Below are 7,860 nucleotides of genomic sequence, written 5' to 3'. Positions count from 1 at the left end.
GCTGCAGTCCATGGGGTCGCACAGAGTCGGACACGACTGAGCGACCAACACACGCAGGGAACACAGACATGCTGACACCTTGACTGTAGCCCAGGGAGACCCATATTGGATGATAAGCTGGTGCTGTCTTAACCCACTGAGCTTATGTTAGTTGTTACAGCAACCGTACACATCTAACACAATAGCAATCCGTTCCACATACAGAAACAGGAGCCTTGGGGGCTCAGAAAAAGGCACCTCCTCTTGCTGGGAAAGGAGGGTGTGGTGGTCAAGCACTGGCCACACCTGAGCATGAATCCCACCCCATCTGGCTTGGCCTGGGGGCACTGCCAGCCTGAGGACATGGGCATGCGGCCTGCTCAGCCGCTGGCCACCACTGTCCCCACATCCATCCTGTCTGCTGTCTGGAGAAAGGAGGGGTCCTCGCGTCTCTAATCCTCACAACAACCTTGCAACGTGTACTGTCATCCCCACTTTACAGCCGGGGAAACTGAGGCTCAGAGAAGCAGAGGATCTGTAACTGGCAACTGTTAGTCCGTCCATTATCCTGGACGCTTTTCAAAATCTAGCTTCCTAAGCCCTGCCACAGACCCTCTGAATAAGAATCTCCAGGAATCTCCAAGTTCAAATCAAACCCAAGAATCTCTGCTCCCAAGTTCCTTGGGGGTAGGCTTGAGCACCACCACACAGGGTCGCTTAGAGCTGCCAAGGGTAAATCCTTACGTCTGCAGAGTGAGAAAAGGTAAACTGAGACGTGTGAAATTTTGAAGGCTTTATAGGAGCAAGGAAGGCAGGGGTGAGGGTGGAGGCTTTTATGGTGAAGAGACAGAAGCAAAGCAAAGCAATCATTTAATTGGCTGTAGCTTAAACAGTTACCTTAATTGGACAAATCTATTTGGCCAACAGGACAGTTGCTCTTGAGTTTCATTTTCTCAGATTCGAGTAAATCTAGTTGGCTGTTTATAATTAGTCATTCTTGAGTTTTGTTTTCTTAGATTTGAGTGCACTGACTCTGGCTTAGGCTTAGGTTTGCTTATACAGGGTGCCAGGGTCACTAGGGCCACCCCCGTCTAACAGCCTCCTTGTCTGACTACCTTAGCCACAGGCAGATCCCAAGTACTGTCACCTGCCCTCATTACCAGTGAAGTCCTGTAGTCCGTCAAAGACTGGAGGGGCACCAGCTCCCCCTCCACTATATGGTTCTCAGCCTTGGCTGCACATTAGAATCACTCGAGGAAGAAAAAAAAAAAACTCTCTGCCTGAGGCCCACTATGTTGACAAAGGTTCAAATTCCATTGATTTGGGTGAGACAGAGCAACCAGTGATGTTTTAAGCTCCCCCCAAATGTGCAACCAAGGTTAAGAATCACTCCCTACAACAGTAATACCCGCGAGCAATGTTCACAGTGCACTTACAGATGAGACGCGAAGCGTTTTGTCTGTGCATATAACTTAATCCATATAACTGCATTAAGAGAGAATCTTCATTTCATAGCTGAGGACACTGAGGCACAGAGAAAGATCTGCCCAACATACAAGCAGCAGCAGTGGGACCTGAATGCAGACAATTTGGCTCCTGCATCTCTGTGAACCACCGCCTGCTTCCCTGGGAGGCGAGCCCTACATCCCTCAGCTCCATGGCCAGGTCCCAAGGAGTCCATATTTCCCTGTAACTGCCCTGGTGTCAGTAAATGCCAATGGCAGCAGGCTGTCCATCCGTCTACTCACACCAGGGCTGAAAGCCATCTACAGTTGCAAGAACAGTCAGGAGGGGGAGGTGCTTTCCCTGCCCACATTCTAATTGCATCCTCCCTGCCCTTCCCACAGGAGTGCACAGCGGGGCCGCTCCTGGATGCAGCCAATCCAGCTCACTACCACCACACAGCCACCCTCTCTCCGCTGAGCATGTACACGGGAATGGTGCTTCTCTTGGAGAAGCCACATTTCATCTGATTTAAAATACTATCTTTTAAAAAAAATCATATTAAAGTGGGGGAGGGATGCAGTGGGAGTTTGGGGTTAGTAGATGAAAACTATCATAGATAGAACAAATAACAAGTTCCTATGGTATAACACAGGGAACTATATTTGGTATCTTATGATAAACCATAATGGGAAAGAATATTTTTTAAAAAAAGAATGTCTATGTATGTATAACTGAATCACTCTGCTGTACAGCAGAAATTAACACAATGTTGTAAATCCACTATACTTCAATACAATACAATTTATACTTCAATACAATTTATATAATAAAAGACAATTTTAATTTAAAAAATCATTTAAAAACATGATGGACAGATGAACATTGTGAAATGGAGGTAGGGGCTATTTGCAAAAAGAATGTGTACACCAATTCCCATTTGGTACAAATATATACATGTTTAAAACTGGAAGGATGCTGACAGAAGGGTGATTTTCGTTCTGATTATCTGAGCATTCTAAATAGTTTACAATGAAGTCGCATTACTTTTGAAATAATGTAGGAAAAGAATCAAAGTAAATATTTTTTAAAGCAATGGTCTGCAATAAACTAAGACGTTTGAAATTCTAACCAAAAGTATTTTTGTACCTGATCTTATATTAGTGATGGTTGCTAAGGAACCATGTGATGCAAATTAGGAATAATCCCAACTATAGCTCAAAAGGGTGAAAACAGAGACAGTCAGGTACACAGAAGCCTATGGATTAAAGAAAGGAATCATGAAAAAATGTGTCTAATCATGCTGGCTCTTTCTCTTCCAGCTCAGGTGGAAAAGAAGGACCGTTTGTTCCCACAAAGCACAAACACTTAGGTAGTTGAGTATCAGAGCCCAAGACAGCCAAGAGACTCTCTGAAGACTAGTCAGGGGCAGGAGGAAACAAATCATCATTACTATTTATCGGATATATCTATGTGCCTGCCACTGGGCTCAGCGTTTAAGACACCCCCGAAAGGTGGTGCTGTGACGATCCCCATCTTCCAGAAAAGGAAACTGAGGCACAAAGAGCAGCTTGTTCCAGTTCACACAGCCAGGAAGAGTCAGAGTCGCCCTACAGCCCCAGGCAGCCCGATCCCAGAGGCCACGAATCGCCACCACACCCAGAAAAGGCAGAGTGAGCGCTTTCATCCTGGTCAGAGCCGAAAATAAGGCTCAAGGGCATCTTTCAAAGCCAAAGCGTGGGAAGAAGCAGCGGCCTCTCAGAGTGGAATGAGAAAGAGGGAAGGAAACAGATGAAGCATTCCCAGTTAAAAAGAGTAGAGAGAAAAGTTTGCGATTTGGGGTTGGCATGGATCATACTAGTTTCTGCTGGGTTTACTGCTTCTATAAATAGAGTGTTGTTTGATGTTTATGTTCTCCTGCTTAATAAAGGATCTGTGAAGTGAGTGTGTGTCCACATGTGTGTGTGAGTGTGTGTTCAAGCGCCTGCATGAATGGCGGGGGCATGCAGGGGGGGAGGGGGCACAAGGGCCTGTAAGTGTGTACATGTGGAGGTATGGGTGCACGTGTGTGTCCGCAGGGACAAGGATGTGTGCATGCGTGTGCATATGAGCACCAGACCATCACCAACACACTTGTGTTTTCCCAGCGGCAACCTGGCCTAATTGCCAGCAGAATTCCTCAACAGAAATAAACAGCCTCCCGGGGGAGTCGACCCTCCACCCTTTGCTTGAAGCAGCAACAGATGGCACCTCCTCTGTCTGCCATGCACCTACAGAGCCCCAAGACAGAGCACCTCAGCCCGAGCTGTTGACAAACTGGCAGCAAGCAGTGTGGCTGGGGAGGGGCCAGGAGAGCCGGCTGGGGCAGCGCGTGGGGGGCGCGGGAGTGCCAGAGGCACCGTCAGCGGCCACTCCTTTCTGGCTGGACACTCTTGCCTTTCACACATTCCTCGGATTTAAAGAAGAGAAAGGCCTGCTTAGTCCACTCTCCCTGCAGACGCACAGGGTGTCAATGACCAGCACTGTACCGCACTGCACAGGCAGCGCCGTGTGGCCCACCGCCCGAGCTCCGAGAAGGCAGCTTACCGCCCCAAACCCTCCTTCTGGCGGGGCGCACGGGTTAACCCACACATTCTTGGGCTGGGCTCTTCTGGCTGGGACAATGACCGCAGTCTCAAGTGTGTCTGATAGCTGGTACGGTTCTTGCCCCCAAGGCGGTGGTGGAGGGTGGGGAGGAGGTGTCTTACTTTTTGAAGTTTTCTTGAAACTAGGAAAAGAGCAAAAAAAGTAAGCCTTGATGGAAACTTCTTAGCAGGCAGGGATCTTCCTTGCCTAAGGCTAACACCATCAATACCCTCAGAGCATACTGCAAGTTCTAGAAGCCAGCAGGTTTGCAACTGCTTCTCAACGCAAGACAAAAAGCAGAGCCCTCCCCGGGGACAGCTTGCACGATACTCCACCTTGATGTGAGAAGGATAATCAGGAAGAAAACAGGTCAATAATGGAGGTGCCCTGAAGAGCAGCCTCTCTACCGATTTGGGGGAGGGGCAGCAGTAAAGAAGCTGCAGTCCTCCAGGGAGACCCTTGTCCCTTCCGTAAAGCCAGAGAGCTCCCGGATGGTTTCCAAAGCAAAGGGGCAAGTGTAAGAAATAGGAGGCAAATTGCAGGAATGGAGCCTAGTGAGCACTTAGGTTATTTTTTGAAGCATCCAGAAGAAAGATGTCAATTCCCCAAGATGAACTGCAGGATTATGCTGGCTAATGCAGAGGGAGCCTGGGTGGAGGAGCTGATTATCAGGCCGGAAGGGAAGAGAGTACTGTTCACGAGTGAAGGACTGTCCGAAGTGTCACCAACAACACAAATCATTTCTTCAATCCATGGGCACCGGACTGGGGTCTCCTGTGGACCAGGCGCGGGCGGCGCATGTCCCGAACGCGAGCAGGCGCCAAGAGCCAGGCAGAGGGGCAAGTAAGGAGGCCCTCCTCCTCCCCCTGATCGTGTCTCTCCACCCTCTGGAGGGAAGCCACGCCCCCATCCCGACAGGCCTCCTCCATTTCCACAGAGACCTAGGAAGCCAATCAGGTCCACCCGCAAACGAGGGGCAGAGGCAGGACCGGAACCCCGCTCTCGTCGGACCTGACTCCTTGGTGGCACCATATCACACGCACGGACCAAACCCAAGCAGGAATCTGGAAGCAGAGAGAGCTGCCTGGTTCCTCAGTTCAGTTCAGTTCAGTCGTGTCCAACTCTTTGTGATCCCATGAATCGCAGCATGCCAGGCCTCCCTGTTCATCACCAACTCCCGGAGTTTACCCAAACTCATGTCCATCCAGTTGGTGATGGCATCCAGCCATCTCACCCTCTGTCATCCCCTTCTCCTGCCCCCAATCCCTCCCAGCATCAGGGTCTTTTCCAATGAGTCAACTCTTCGCATGAGGTGGCCAAAGTACTGGAGTTTCAGCTTCAGCATCAGTCCTTCCAATGAATATTCGGGACTGATTTCCTTTAGGATGGACTGGTTGGATCTCCTTGCAGTCCAAAGGACTCTCAAGAGTCTTCTCCAATACCACAGTTCAAAAGCATCAATTCTTTGGCACTCAGCTTTCTTCACAGTCCAATTCTCACATCCATACATGACCACTGGAAAAACCATAGCCTTGACTACACGGACCTTTGTTGGCAAAGTAATGTCTCTGCTTTTTAATGTCCCTCAAATTATGCACAATAAGACAGACCCCAAACAGCACCCAGTCAGAAGTGGGGTTCCATCCCAGACTGAAGCCCACACCACTACTCATCCCATAAAATGGGCATGGTGCCTGGATCCCTCATCCCTTACCTGAACAGCTAGCACATTTCAGAAACCTCCAAACACTTCTTGGAGCCTGTGTGCCAAGTACAGGTCCATTGGGCAGGAAGTTTTACATGCCATGCTAGTGAGCCAGGCTTCATCCTGTAGGAATGGTTTAGGGGCTGGGGGGCACTGTGGAAAGACCCCAAAGGACTGACAGAGATCAGATGTGCATCTTAGAAGGACTAGTCTAGAGCCACATACAAATTAGATGGAACAGGAAGCCTGCTACCAGGTCATACAGAATGAAGACGAGTAGTATTTTTTTTAGGGTTTTTCTGTGTTCAGGTGTTATACTAAGTACTATACCAAGTACTAACTGATCTAACCCTCCGAACAACTCTACAAGGTAGATACTGTTACTACACTCATTTTAGAGATGAGAAAACTAAACACAGAGAACTTAAATAACTACCCCATAGCTTATATATCGGAGAAGGCAACGGCAACCCACTCCAGTACTCTTGCCTGGAAAATCCCATGGACGGAGGAGCCTGGTAGGCTGCAGTCCATGGGGTCGCTAAGTCAGGCACGACTGAGCGATTTCACTTTCACTTTTCACTTTCATGTACTGGAGAAGGAAATGGCAACCCACTCCAGTATTCTTGCCTGGAGAATCCCAGGGACAGAGGAGCCTAGTGGGCTGCTGTCTATGGGGTCGCACAGAGTCGGACACGACTGAAGCGACTTAGCAGCAGCAGCTGCAGCTTATATATGACAACGTAGAATTTGAACCCATCTAGTCTGACTTCAGAGCTTGCATGTTGACCTACTAAACTAAATTGCCTCTGTCCAGATAGATGCTAAATATCTAAATAGGAACCCAAAAATGTCTGCTGACCAGCTAGTTCCACTATATGATTATCTGGCTTTATAGAGAACAGAAATCAGAGAGATGAGTGAACTTTTTTTCCATTTTCATCCAAATGTTTGGCATCCATAATATAGTACGTCCGTGAGTGGGAGCCACTCGGGAATTAGAACTGTTACCGGTAGAAACACTGTCTTAATGCAAGGTTGTTGTTTCAAGAATTAACATCCTACCCAAAAATGTCTGCCTAACTTCCCAAAGCCTTGCACTTTTTGAGAAACTGTTTTTTCAGCAATTTTACTCCACTATGGGTTCGAGCAGCAGTTAATAGACATACCTTGCCCATTTCTTTGTCTTCTACCCGGTATTAGCTGAAGTCACATCAGATTTTTTTTTCTACACCACAAATAACAAAAACCATGCATATTTTAACTTCATCTCTAGGATTAAAGTAAATACATAATTTTGGCAAATTACTTGGAATTACCGGCTAGCAGCATCTGGTTTGGATATTCTCGAGTAAATTATTGGCACAATCTCTGCCACATTTTTAATTTTAACCAAAATGTTCTCAGAAACATGTGTTTTCTGTCCCATTTGCATGGAATCTGTTTTAGAGGGCCTTGGAGTTTTACACTGGGGTTTCAGACATTAGCTGCAATACCTGAGCACTGCTCGTGGGCCCTGAAGAGCCCTCCTCCCTCCAGCACCATTCTGTCCTGACTCCAGCTCTGCAGGGTGAGAGGCCCGCAGGTACTGTGTGTACGCGTCACTTGCCCTTCCTTCTGCTCCCAAATTACATACCTCACTTTTATGTCAAGTCCAATATAGCTTCCTTACCGTTATTTTTTTCCTCCTTATTCCACATCAAGAGTACCCAATTACTTTTATAAATACTTGCTTTAAAAATATCACAGTGGTTTCCTGCTACTTCAAATTCTGAAGGGCTATGCAGGATTTTAGACTCTTATAAATCTTTCAAACAGTTCATATTTTATCAACAAAGTGTGCTTTTTTGTAAACCCTAAGTATAACTCCTCATCAAAAGTTTTTTTTCCCCCAATTATTTGACCTTTCCTTAAAAACAACAAAATTAAAGGAATTTGGGTCATTTCAAAAGTTACTTGCCATGCTGTCCATGGGCTCATTAACTCCACCTCACTCACCAACAGGAGTGGAGTTTGGTTAAAAGAGAAAGCAGGAGGGCTGTCAATTTCAAAACATCCCAGCAGACATACAGCAGGGTTATGTACTAGGTCCATAAAAGAAAAGTCCA

This window comes from Bubalus kerabau, chromosome 18 (genome assembly GCF_029407905.1).
Source record: "Bubalus kerabau isolate K-KA32 ecotype Philippines breed swamp buffalo chromosome 18, PCC_UOA_SB_1v2, whole genome shotgun sequence".
Taxonomy (NCBI): domain Eukaryota; kingdom Metazoa; phylum Chordata; class Mammalia; order Artiodactyla; family Bovidae; genus Bubalus; species Bubalus kerabau.
The sequence above is the reverse complement of the archived record's forward strand: the minus strand, read 5'-3'. Positions refer to the sequence as shown.